This window comes from Elephantulus edwardii, unplaced genomic scaffold (assembly GCF_000299155.1).
Source record: "Elephantulus edwardii isolate Elephantulus edwardi_28Jun2011 unplaced genomic scaffold, EleEdw1.0 scaffold00326, whole genome shotgun sequence".
Lineage (NCBI taxonomy): Eukaryota > Metazoa > Chordata > Mammalia > Macroscelidea > Macroscelididae > Elephantulus > Elephantulus edwardii.
In genome coordinates, this window is record NW_006400076.1 from 472,713 (window position 1) to 486,278 (window position 13,566).

At 41.7% G+C, this 13,566-nt stretch overlaps 1 pseudogene; it reads right to left on the reverse strand.

Moving 5' to 3' along the window:
* Positions 1-5,287: 5,287 nt before the first annotated feature.
* Positions 5,288-13,566, reverse strand: part of LOC102871068 — a 16,840-nt pseudogene continuing 8,561 nt past the window's right edge.

Sequence of the window (13,566 nt, forward strand, 5' to 3'; positions counted from 1 at the left end):
ATGGTAAAGTTTTCTCCAGTAAAGATTTGCAGCCTTGGAATCCTGACAGAAAGTCAATGTGAGTCAGAACAGTCTCCAGAAGCTTTGGATTGCCTTAAACAGGTACTTATATTTAAAATGTGAATGCGACTTTCCATTTAAGAGATCACATCATTTTTAAATAGTAACACTAAAGAACGCCATGAAAGGAAAATGCTGAACAAAAAACTGATCAAGTACAAGTAGTCTTAGTTATCAGAGGAAAATCAGAGTATATCAGAAGGTAACATGTATATAAAATTCTTTTTCCATGGAATGAAGAGTTTCTGGATGTGTAATTCAAACTTGAGCTCACTGCCGCTAAGGTGGTTCTGGCTCAGAGCAGCCCTGACTCAGTTTCTAAGGCTCCGAAGGGAATGGCAAGAAACTGCTCATCGTTCCCCCACAGAGCTCCTCACACAGTTCTCAAGAAAAATCCTTCTCCACAGTAAAATATTTCTCTCAATGATAAAATGATTATTTATGTCTACCTGTATAGTTTACTGCAGCATTCAGCACTTTAAAAATCAATGCTATTGGTATTTGGGATGGATATTTTTTAAAATACTAGCAGTATTATGGGATTTTAGGGTGGCTTGGTGGTAAGGAATTGCACTGCCAACCCAAAGGCAACCAGTTCAAATCCACCATCTTCTCCCTGGGAGAAAGATGGATAATCTCCTCTTGGATAATGTGGGCTGGAGTAGCCTGGAGAGTCAGTTAGGAGTCAGTTCTGACTCAGCACACACCAACATTATAGAACTGACTATAATTTATAAATCCTCTTTTTATGACCCCTCTCTTTTGTGCTATTGATGCACATGACTTTATTGACACATTTTAATGGTAAAGCCTGCACTTTCTGTCTCCTACACATCTACCTGCATTCTCTGAGCACAGCATTTTGGCCCCAGTGGGAACTCAGTAAGTGCTAACTGATCCGCACGACGTCTCAGAGCGAAAAATGTGCCATCAACTTATCGTCAACACAGTGCAAAACATCCTTTCTAAATATGAGGAAGTAATGCTGATTGGAATTAATGCTGATTTCTTCCATTTAAAAAACCCTTTCTATGAAAATCAGAGATGGCAGAGATGGCACGGAACTTGAAACTTAACCAGTGATTGCCCAGAATAAGCATTTCTTCAGAAAAGTTGTCTGCATGACACCTTTTATCTCTAACAAACTATAAATAAAAAGTCAGGGAGAAATTGATGGGATTTTTTTTTTTACGTGATGCTATTCCCCAAACTATTTTTTCGCTGATAGTCAATTGAAATAAGATCATATAAATAATACCCTGGAGATATGCCCTAAAGATTCTCAAAATGCATTTGATCATGTTGTCCGCACCAACAGTGGTCCTGTGGGACCAATGCCAGTGGGGTGATAGGATGACACTGATGGGATAAGCAGGCATTCCTGGTCCTGGAGCTCCACTTTCCATCAATATGTAAGCGGGTTTTATTTAACAGATCACTTACAGGACGGTCTCTTCCCTCCTCCTTTATCTCTGTTTCTTTCCATTGGGTCTCCTCTTTCTTAGGTCTTGGGCTGTTGTTAGGTGCGTACCATCAAGTCCGAACTGACTCATACTTGAACCTCTAGCAGGTTTTCAGAAGCAGTAAATTGCACAGGAGGAGATGGCCAGTGCTGCTCTCCTCAGAAGCAGCTGGAGTGTGTGTACCTTGTGCCCTTAGGCTGGCAGTGCAGTTCTTTATCCATTAGGCCACCAGAGCTCCCTCAGGTCTTAAGAGGATTGTCAAAATGAACCAAGGCCCGGGGGGGGGGGGGGAATCACAAAGTACATGTCCGCATGGCACAGTTTACTGGAGATTCCAGTGTCTCCAAAGAGGATTGATTCACAACTCTGTGTGTGTGTATGTGCAAAGAAACAAAGAGGGAAAGGGAGGGGAAATGATTCCCTTTCACCATCTCGATTTATTTGAAAGATGAGCCTCTGCAGGAGGCCAGCATACTGTATATTTAAGGGGGTTAATGTCAGGTACCCAATAAACAAAGTAAGCAAGAGCTTACTTGCTGCTAATCTGCAGTGAATTTCTTTTTTTAATCACAAATCAAAGATCCAGTTCCTAGGGATGGCTGGCATCACTCTCTCCCCATTCCAGAGCATCTTCCTACAGAATCAAAACCTCTTTTCCAACTTATAATCCCTGACAGGGATGAGTACCCAGGAAGCAGACTAAGTATGGGTTTACTGGTACTTACTATCTTGAATCATATCACCACATCTTCTATTCATTTATTGTTGCACATTTCATTAAATACATTTGTGATATGATGAAAAACATGTGAAACTGTTCCTCACAGATTAGTGAGTAAGCATAAATAAGCCTGTGCTTACCTCACCAGGAGCTCTTGTCTGTGGGGAGTTGCCCTAAAGGGGCCACTTCTCTGGTGGTTGGAATCCACCAGCAGCTTCCTGGGAGAAAGATGTAATTTACAGCCTCACCTCCAGAAACCTGCTAGTGGGTCAGCTATGGGTCTGTTCTGCCTCCATGGCAATGAGTCCTTTTTCATTAGGTTTTACCTTGATTTATTGGTAACTCTGCCCTTGGGAAGGATCAAGGAGCTCTAAGCCTCACCCCTCCTGCACACTGCTCAGGTAGGACCAAGAGAAGGTTCTGGTTCTCGAAGGCATTGTGGCTGATGCTGTCGTCCTCGTCCTCTGCTAACAAAGAGACAGCAGAGTGAGGCTCTGAAACCCAACCTCTTGATTAACACAGGCGATCTCGAAGACCTGGAATCACTCCAACCTCTGGGTCCCAGAGGAGCTAAGAGTGTTTGCACCGAGACGCTGTGTGAGGCCCCAGTCTTCAAGCTCCACACTTGAATTACACACACACACACACACACACACACACACACACACACACACACACATTCTCTGGGAAGCAGGGATCACTAGGCAAAGGAGCAAAGCCTTGTGTTCCTATTTTGGTTTTTTTTTCAGAGTTAATAACTTTCTTAGATAAAGATTAATACTAAATATTTTCAATGACAGAGACAATCAAGTGTGTAACAGAAAGTCAGAGATACTTTGTTTCACTTCTAAATCCAAAAGCTAGGTATAGCAGAGCTGTAAAAATGGAATTCCGCTTAGTCTGATTCACACAAATACTAACGTTTAATCCTGTTTTCAAAATCCAAGAATGAAAACTTTCAATTAAACACTGAGCAAGTCACATGTTGGGTAATATTTCTTCGAAAGTCTTAAAGGGGGGGGCATGATACAGGACCTAAGTTTTCAGTGTGTTCCTGTTTTGTAAACGGAGAAAGTACTCTCATCAAATACTTGAAATGCACCAACTCTGATTTGATGCAGAGGAAATAGAGGCAGAAACCTATCAAATTTATGAGGAAAGGCAAACAAACACTTCTTATTTTCATTTATTGACATGAGTTGATTGCACATTGGAAACTAAATCATGGAAATGGCCATTCTTGTCATTCTCATCAGCGAGACCTGTCAGCTTTTTAAACAGTGTGATGGTGTGTGCTGGAACCACAGCAGCGGCATTGCTGCTTGGTGCATGCAGATGTGTGGAAAAGAATTGATAGAGGTTTCAGCAAAGTCTTTTTATAAAATTGCAGGGTTGATTGTCATTATTGGTTCTAAAGGAGTTGTTTTCATTCCTTGGAAAGATAGTATAAAAGATAAGAAAGTCACGCTTCATCTTGCTTGGATCCACAATTAACACTCTTGGTATCAGCAGTCAGGAAATAAGGACACGCATTGCATTGGGAAAGTCTTACTCTTTGGAGGCAAGAATGATCAGGCTTCACCTCACATACTTTGGGCATGTTGCTGTTGTTATGTACTGTTGAGTCACCTGCAACCCATACTGCTGTGTATATAGCAGCTCTGAAGCCTGCTCTGTCCTGAGCCATCTCACTGATTCTGAGACACCAACCTCCATTGCCCCAGACAGTGTATCAATACATCTCATTGGATTTTCCTCTCCTGTGCTGTCCCTCTACCCTTCTGAGCATGATGTCCTTCTCCATGGACCAGTATTTCCTGGAAACGTGCTAAAGTATGTGAGACAAAGCTTCAAAATCCTAACCTCCAAAGAGAAACTTGGTTTCACCTTCTCCATAACAGACCTGTTTGCCTTCTTGGCAGTCCATGGTATATTCAAGACTCTTCTCCAGCACCACAGTTTGAAGGCATCGATTCTTCTTTAGTCATTGTCCAGCTCTCTGATGCATAACAAGCAATTGCAAAGACCGTAGCCTAGATTAGGTGTACGTTAGTCTGTAGACTGACATTGTTGCTTTTAAGTTCTCTGGTGAGGTCCCTGACAGCAGATTTTCCCAATGCAATTCATCTTTTGATTTCCTGACTGTTAGTGTTAAGAGTGTTGACTAAGGACCTGAGCAAGATGTAATTGTGAACAACCTCAATCTCTTTTCCATGTATCACAGTTCGGCCAACTGGCCCAGTGGTCTTCTTGATAAGCTTCAATCCATATTGAAAACTACAGTCCTTGCCCTCTACATCAAGTGTTTCAGATCTTCTTCAGTTTCAGCAAGCAAGGTTGCATCATCTGCATAATATAGGTTGTTGATGAGTTTTCCTCCAATCCTGATGCCACATTCCTCCTCATAAAGCCCTGCTTCCCAAATGATCTATTCTGCAAATAGATTTTAAAAAAGATATGGAGATGGAATGCATCTCTGATGCACTCCTTTCCTAATTTTGAACCATGCAGTGTTTCCATGCTCTGTTCTGAGGACTGCTTCATGGTCCAAGTATAGGTTTTGCACAATCAAGTATTCTGAGATTCCCATTTTCTTCAAGGGGTTAGTCACAATTTGTTGTGGGCATGTTGCTAGGAGGAGTTATTCCTTAAGAAGTTAAGCCATTGTTATGTTGTTTTGTTAGATGTCAGTGAGTCTGAACCTTGCTCTCTCCTGTGCCATCCTCACCAGCTCTGGTACGCTTAAGTCCATTGTTATAGCCACTGCCAATCTATCTTGTTGAGGGTCTTCCTATTTTCCTCTCCACCTTTCTCAGCACAATGTCTTTCTCCAAGGACTCCTACTAATAACATGGCCAAAGTATGTGAGACAAAGTTTCACCATCCTTGTCCCTAAGAAGCATCCTGGTTTAATTTCCTTCAAGGTAGACTTGTTTGTTTTTTTGTTAGTCCATAGGATAGTCAGGACTCCTTGTTTTTCTTTACGGATTTCATAATTTTTTAATTCTCTGGTAAAAATATCTTGCAATCATCACAGATCAAATCACTGGAGAATGTTCTTTTCCTACCTTTGACCAGCTCCATCCTTGGCCTTTGCAGTCCCGTGACTTTCTCTATTCTGTTCTTACGTTCCTTGCACTATTTCCTGGCCGTCTGTTTCTTCTCATATGGGCCATGCCATGTCAGTTTCTCTTGGGTTCATTTTCCTCTGCATATTCCAAAGAGTTGTAGATAGTGCCGGAGCCATTAGTTTTGCCACCACTAAAATGAGCTGTGAATCTAAACAAAAAGATGACATCTGGTGTGGTCTTGTACATTTTTACTAGTTTATTCTTTAATTTCTGTCTTAGGAACTAGTGCCTTTCCAGGGTGAAGAACCATTTGTTTCTACTGCAGGAGTCGGTAGCTCATGAACATCCTGGTCTGGAAGTCACTGTGTCATTCACGACGGCAGCTATTGCTCTTGCTGCCAATGAGGACAAAGAAACTTAAGTCCTCCTCTTCAACACCACAGTTCAACAGCATCAGCTCGTCTCCTGCCATCCTTTTTCACTGCTCAACTTTCAGATGCATGCAAAGTAATTAAAAAAGATCATGGTTTGGATAAGGTACACTATGGTCTTTAAAATGACATTGTTGTTCATTGTTGCCAACTAAGCCTCAATCGGCTTAAGTTTACTTCTTGGTTTGGTGTAATTTTGGTATGTTGATGATGTATAAATTCTTCCTGTTACCATCGAAACTTTAATACATCATCCTGCCACCCGTGCTAATGACAGCCATCAGTTTTGCTAACTGATAGTAAAGAATTGTGCCTGGCTTGTTGTCCAGTTGTTTTCCCAAAGATGATGGCAAGGACTTTTGCTGGCCTTGTGGCTTAGAAAGTTTGGAGTTACCTCTTCAAAGGTCTTCTATTATTGCTTCTGCACATTCTCTTTTGTCCTGGTTCACACAGGATTCCCTCAATTGTGGTCTTAGGGATGCTCCACTCTGTGGCATCTTCTTGATGTCTATTTTCTTGGTTGGTTGTTGCTTGTTTTTTTCAGTCTCTGAGTCTAGCTATTCAACTCCATATAGACCTTAGTTATTCAGTTTCTTGAGTGGATTCAATACCTAAACTCAAATCACAAGAAATCAGGATAACTTATTATTCTAAAGAATCCTTATATTTTTATTTTTGGGATCAAGGCTCTCTGATAAGGGCTTATCCTAAATCCCCATGCCCCCCCCTTTTTTTAGTAAAAAATGTCAAGAATCTATAGATGAAAGTTACAATAGCATGCTCTCTTTTTTATTCATATACATTGTTTTATACAATCTTTCATTTATATTGTTTCATACACTCATATACATTCTATTTTACATCATTTTTTAATACTAGCTCATTTAAAAAATTTAAATACATTACTTTTCACACCAGATACTTGCCATTTCCGTCACCCCTCCATCAAATTGTATGACCTGTAACTAATCCCCCCACCCTCACCCCTCTACTTCCACTGTGCCCCCACTTGGATTCTCATATTCATCCTGCAATAAAGGTTTGGGGTTAGGGTTTTTTCACCTTTTATGAGTACTTTTATGGGTGACACAAAGTCAGCTACATAGGAGGTAGAATCAGATGTTTTCTGGGGACAAGGCCTCTTCTTTGCTTTTCATAGCCAAGAAGCAGTCTCTGGGCGACATGGGAGTGTTACCGTCACAGGTACTGAATCAGGACCATGCAAGGCTCACAAGTCCTAGGAAATTGTCCATCAGAGACCTAATAGCAAAAAATGTCATTCTTGTCCACCTGGGTCCCCACAATCTTCAAACGGATCTCATCTTCCTGTTGAATCACAATGTCATCATCCATTGTCTTGTACCAGGGTGGGTTGGAGTTGCTATCAAACTCCTTCTCTAATAGGATGGACTAGGGCTTAGTCCAGAGATGAAGCAGGCCAAGCTTATTGACCTCTGTGACAATGGCATTCACAACCTCCCCTTTAAAGGGCCAAAACACAATGGCCTTGTATTTCACTGGAGACAGGACAAACCCTCAGCCAGGCTGGATCACACCTGCACTGATGTTGATGACAGTAGTGACAGCAATGACAAAGCCGTATTGTGTTGAGCAGGTTGGGACTGAAGTAGTGCGGGTGCAGCAAGATCTCATGCCCCAGGGAGATCTGAGGGGAACGGGAAAGGTGAGCTGGCCGGATTTTCCGGAAGTGGACACGGCGACAGGTCTTGGCCCACCTCCCGGGCACACTAAGCCCTGCAATAATGGTTTTATACAGTCTTTGTCCTTGTGGGACTAAGTTAGTTCACTCAACATAATGCTCTCCAGTCCCTCCCAAGTTAGGAAATAATTTACAAAATCATTGCTCTTGCATGCTGGGTAGTATTCCATTGTGTGACTGTACCATAATTTCTCACTCCATTCGATTGTGGTTGGACATTTGGGCTTTTTCCATGTTCTTGTGATGGTGAATAACGTTGCTATAAACATTGGTGTACAACTCCCTTTGTGCCTCAGTTCTCATTTTCTCTGTGTATATGCTCTTTTCGAACACAACCGAATGTGGAAACTACAGAACAATTTCACTGATTTCACATGCAAGCAAGATTTTACTGAAGATTATCCAAAAACGACTGGAACAGCACATCAACAGAGAACTACCAGAAGTCCAGGCTGGTTTCAGAAGGGGTCGTGGTACTAGAGATATTGTAGCTGACGTTAGATGGATCTTGGCTGAAAGCAGGGAATACCAGAGGAATGTCTATCTGTGTTTCATTGACTATGCAAAGGCATTTGACTGTGTAGATCATAAGAAACTGTGGCTGACTCTGAGAAGAATGGGAATCCCAGAACACTTGATCATTCTAATGCGAAACTTATACTTGGACTAGGAAGCAGTCGTCAGAACAGAGCAAGGGAACATGGTTCAAAATTGGGAAGGGCGTACGCCAGGGATGCATCCTATCTCCATACCTTTTCAACCTATATGCAGAACAGATTATCCGGGAGGCTGGGCTCTATGAGGAGAAATGTGGGGTCAAGATTGGTGGACGAATTATCAACAATCTGTGTTATGTGGATGACACAACCCTGCTTGCTGAAACTGAGGAGGACCTGAAGCGCCTGCTGCAGAGTGTCAAGGACTGCAGCCTACAATATGGATTGAGGCTCAATGTCAAGAAGACAAAGATTCTCACCACTGGACCAATTGGCAGCATCAGGATGGATGGTGAAGAGATTGAGATTGTACACAGCTTTAGTTTGCTTGGCTCCATAGTCAACAGTCTTGGCACCAGCAGCCAGGAAATTAAAAGGCGCATTGCCATGGGAAAGTCTGCTGTTAGGGACCTCTCCAAAGTGCTGAAGAGCAGTGGTGTCTCTCTGGAGACTAAGGTGCGTCTGATACAGACCATGGTCTTCGCAATCACCTGTTATGCGTCAGAGAGTTGGACAATGACCGAGGAGGATAGAAGGAGAATTGATGCCTTTGAGCTGTGGTGCTGGAGATGAGTATTGAGAATACCATGGACTGCTAGGAAAACAAACAGATTCATCCTGGAAAGGGTTAAACCGGGTGGCTCCTTGGAGGCAAGGATTCTGAGGCTCTGTCTAACTTACTTTGGACATGTTGTGAGGAGAGACCGGTCCTTAGAGAGGGACATCATGCTTGGGAGGGTGGAGGGAAGGCGCAGGAGAGGAAGGCCCTCTATGAGGTGGATTGATTCAGTGACTGGGATAATTGGGATGGGAGTGTCAGAGACAGTGCAATTGGCACAGGACAGAGCGGAGTTTAGGGCTGTTGTACATAGGGTCGCTATGAGTCGCAGGCGACTCGACGGCCCATAACAACAACAACAACAACAACATATGCTCTTTTAACAGAGAAAGAATATATTTTAGTAAAAAGTTTTCCTTCACCTTTTCTCCACCTGATGCAGATCAAAATATACCATGGGCCAATTGGCAAAACGAACAATGACGAAAACAAATGCAATATTCTCGTAAACAGACTATTCAAGGAACAGAGAACAAGGGAATGAAAGCAACAGAAAAAACTGTGCCCTAGTTGCTAACATGTGGAGAAATCAAATTATAATTCCCTAACAATAGATTCTCATCTGTAGGAACAAAGTTCTGTTGGCCTAGTTCACAGGGAGTCACATTATCTCATTGGTGACACCTCTGCTGGTTCACATTCACTTTTTCTTCCTTGGGAGAAAGATGGGCAATCTTGTCTCTTTTGATTTACAGTGGGTTAGTTATGAGTTGATTCCTGCTTGATGGGAAGGAGAAGAAGGAATAGAGCTCTAGGACCAAGTAGCAGGTTGCCTTTTGTTGTTGTTATGTGCTGTCGAGGTGCCTGTGACCCATAGCCTGCCCTGTACTATCTGAAGCCTGCCCTGTCCTGAGCTAGTCTCACTGATTCTGACACACCAACCACCATGACCAGTCACTGTATCAATCCATCTCACCTGGGACACTTAATTTTTGTTGCCCAACAAATACAATTGTATTTTCATCCCCCCATTTTAACTTTACCATTGATTGATTATCTGCTAGAACATTTCAATCTGCTCAGTTGATTATCCACTCTCTGAATGGGAATCCAGTCGCCTCACTGATGAACTTTGACACTCACGATAGGTTCCAGCATCTGAAGGCTTGACTGGGTGAGGATTCCCCCTTTCCAAAGTGGCTTGTCCAACACACAGAAGCCTCAGCTCATTGTCAAATGGGCCTCTTCATCGGACTCTCTGAGACTCTTTGAACATGACCACTGGATTTCCAGGCTCTTTTTTTTTTTTAAGATTGTGTGCAGGCACACATGTGTGATTTGAGAGAAAGTTTGAAATTTTTTAAACTTGTAGAACTTTATTTTTTAAATTGTTATTTGAGTGCAAGGTCACAAACCAAATTGGTTTTTAATTCAACCACTCATGACATTAAAAACAAATTTCTATTTTTAATTTATCTGAGTGTGAGTTTACAAATCATATTTGTTTTTTCATTCAATCATTTGTAGACTTTTATTTTATAACATTAATTACCACTGATTGTTGTAATTAGAGGCCATTTTGTCAAGTATGACTCATAGTGACCCTATGAACAAAAGATCTGAACCCTGTTCTATCCTGTGCCATCTTCAGACTTCCTGACACACAAGAACATTGCGGTAGTCACCATATCAGTCCACCTGGTAGAGGGTCTTCCTCTTCTTTGCTGACCATCCACCCTTCCTAACATCATATCGTTCTTCAAGGAAAAGTCCCTCTTCGCAACATGCCCAAAGTATGTGAGACAAAGCCTCATTACTCTTCCTCCAAAGAGCACTCCAGCTTCACTTTCTCCAAGTCATATTTGTTCTTTTGGTTGTCCATGGGATGTTCAGTGCTCTTCTCCAACACCATAGCTCAAAGGTATGAATTCTTCTATCATCCTTATTCACTGTCCAGCTCTCAGATGTGTAGCAAGTGATCGGAAAGATGATGGCCTAAATCAGATACACCTTAGTCCTCAAACTGACATCATTACTCCTCAATAATTTAGAAGTCCTTAACTGCAGATTTTTCTAATGCAATGTGTCTCCTTATTTCCTGACTACTAGTACCAAGGGTATTAATTGTAGTCCAAGCAAGATGAGACTGTTCACAGTTCCAATCTCCTCTGCATCCATCATGATGTTTCCTATCCGTCCAGGGGTAAGAATCTTTGCTTTATTGACATTGAGATGCAATCCACATTTAGTCTTCTGCAATAGGCACTCCTCACTTTCAGCAAGCAAGGTTGTGCCATCTGCATAACCCAGGTTATTGATAAGTCTCCTTCTAATCTTGATGCCACATTCTTCTTCATAGAGTCTAACTTCTTAGATAATTTGCTCAGAATACAGATTGAATAATTAAGGAGAGAGAATACAACTCTGACACACTCCCTTTTTAATTTTAAACCATGCAGTGCTCCCCTGCTGTGTTTGCACAATAGCCACCTGCTCCAGATATAGGTTCCACAAGAGCATAATTAAGTGCCCTGAGATTCCCATTCTTAATGTCAGCCACAACTTGTTCTGATCCACCAAATTCTTTTGCACAGTCAATAAAGCACAAATAAACATTCTTCTGGTATTCTTTACTTTCAGCCAGGATCCATCTGACAGCTGCAATGATACCCCTGGTGCCACAACCTCTTCTAAATCCTGTTTAAACTTCTGGCAGTTCCCTATCTATGTACTGTTCCAGCCATTTTTAATGGCCTTCAGCAGTATTTCACTTGTATGTGATATTAATGATCTTGTTTGATAGTTTCAACATTCAAATGGATCATCTTTCTTGAGAATGTGAACAAATATGGACTTTCCAATCTGTTGGCCAGATAGCTGTCCTCCAGATTTCCTGGCATAGACTGGTAAACATATCTAAGGCTGTATCTGTTAATTGAAACAAGTCAATTGGTATCACATCAATTCTTGGGGCTTTTCTTTTGCCAGTGCCTTCAACAAAGCTTCCACTTTCTCCTTCATTACCAATGGCTCCTGTTCATAAGGTACTTCCTGAAACTCTTCAGTCAGTGCCATTCAGTTCTGTCTGGCACAGTGATTCTGTGTATTACCACAGATTGCTGTAATAAATTACATTATCTAATCAATGTTTTATTATACATATATTTTGTTTTATAACATTAATTTTCATACCCATACAACGTAATTGTAGTCTTCCAGCTTTTCCTCTGTAATTCTCATTTCCATTAATCCCTCTAAGCTATTTATTTCTGCCTTTGGGGTTTTATCCTTGAGAAAATGCTGAGGACTCAAGGATTATTTAGTGTTATTGGCTGCCTCTATTGTTCTATAGGAAGTAGAGCCATTGGGAGAGGGGGCATTTGCTCCATACTTGAAGGCTGGCTAGGGGCCATAGCGTCAGGGGTGTCACTTGTCTCTGTTGAACCTTTATTCATATTTCCCCACACTCTTTCTAGGATCTTCTGCTGTGATCCCTTTTAGAGTGGCCAGCAGTGGTAGCTGAGCATCATCTAGTTCGTCTAGTCTCAGGGTCATGAATGTTGAGGTTCATGGGGTGCATTCGTCCTTCGGACGAATTGTTTCAGTACTTGTTTATTTTGCATCTTAAATGGCTGTTTGCAACGTTTTAAGACCTCAGTTGCTACTCCCAAGGTACAAGGTAGGATACAGAACATTACCTTTGTGGATTATATTATACCAATTGACTTTGATGTCCTTCAATTATAGGTTCAAGAACTGGACCCAAGGTCCTAGAACTGGTACCTAACTACTCTCACACCGTGCGATCCCAGCTTCATGTTTTGATACAGGGAAAAGAACTCCTGCTGACCTATTTCATTGCCTGTCACTCATTCTTCCTCGTGGGAGGAGGAAGAAGAAGAAGAGGAGGGACTTCCGGTAAATGTGATGAACTGAGCATGGCTAGTCAGCTCTGTGGGGTTTTATTTCGGAGCAAGGATGTCTCCAGGATGAATGCCTTTTCTTCTGTGTTCAGATATACTAGAGTAACTAAATAAATCGTCTAGTTTATTCTGACTCATAGACACCGTAAAGACAGATTAGATACATTCCCCTCCTAAATTGGGTTTCCAAGGCTAGAAATCTTTACAGAAGCAGATTGCCTAATTGTTCTTCTGAGAAGTGGTTAGTGGGTTTGACTGGCTGACCCTTTCTTAAGCCACTGAGAACTTTAAACATTGTGTCACCAAAGAATCTTTTTCAAGTTAGGAGCTTGCCTTTTCCTATTGTCCTTGTTTGGTCCAGCTTTGCTGGGAACTGGAGGGGAGCCTGTCTCATTTGGGCAATGGATGACAAGTCTACAGGCCCTCCTCTAAAGTCAGGATCTCCCATCAGCATTGTCAGAAGTAGTTTGAGCTCTTTGGTTGGGACTTCTGTGCATATTAGTTTTGGACACTGGAGCAAGAGATGAGACTGCTTCAAATCTCAGAAATCACTGTAAGGGAAGAAAATGAGAATACTTTAGTCAGTAATTAGGAGAAATGATAGAGAAGCTCTGGTATATTCACACAATAGAATACTACGCTGCGTTGAAAAACAAGGAACTCATGAAATATTATGCAAAATGGATGACCCTGGAGGACATTATGCTGAGTGAAATATCTCAGTCACAAAAAAGGCAAATATTGCATAGGGCCACTGTTGTAAAATGGGACTGACATTGGAGTTGAGGGAAGACAGAGAAGGAGGGGAGGAATGATGTATATTGCATTGAAACAGATGAGGGAGAGAACTATTTAAAAGGAATATATGAACGGGTATTCTTGTCATTATAGAATTCCAGAGT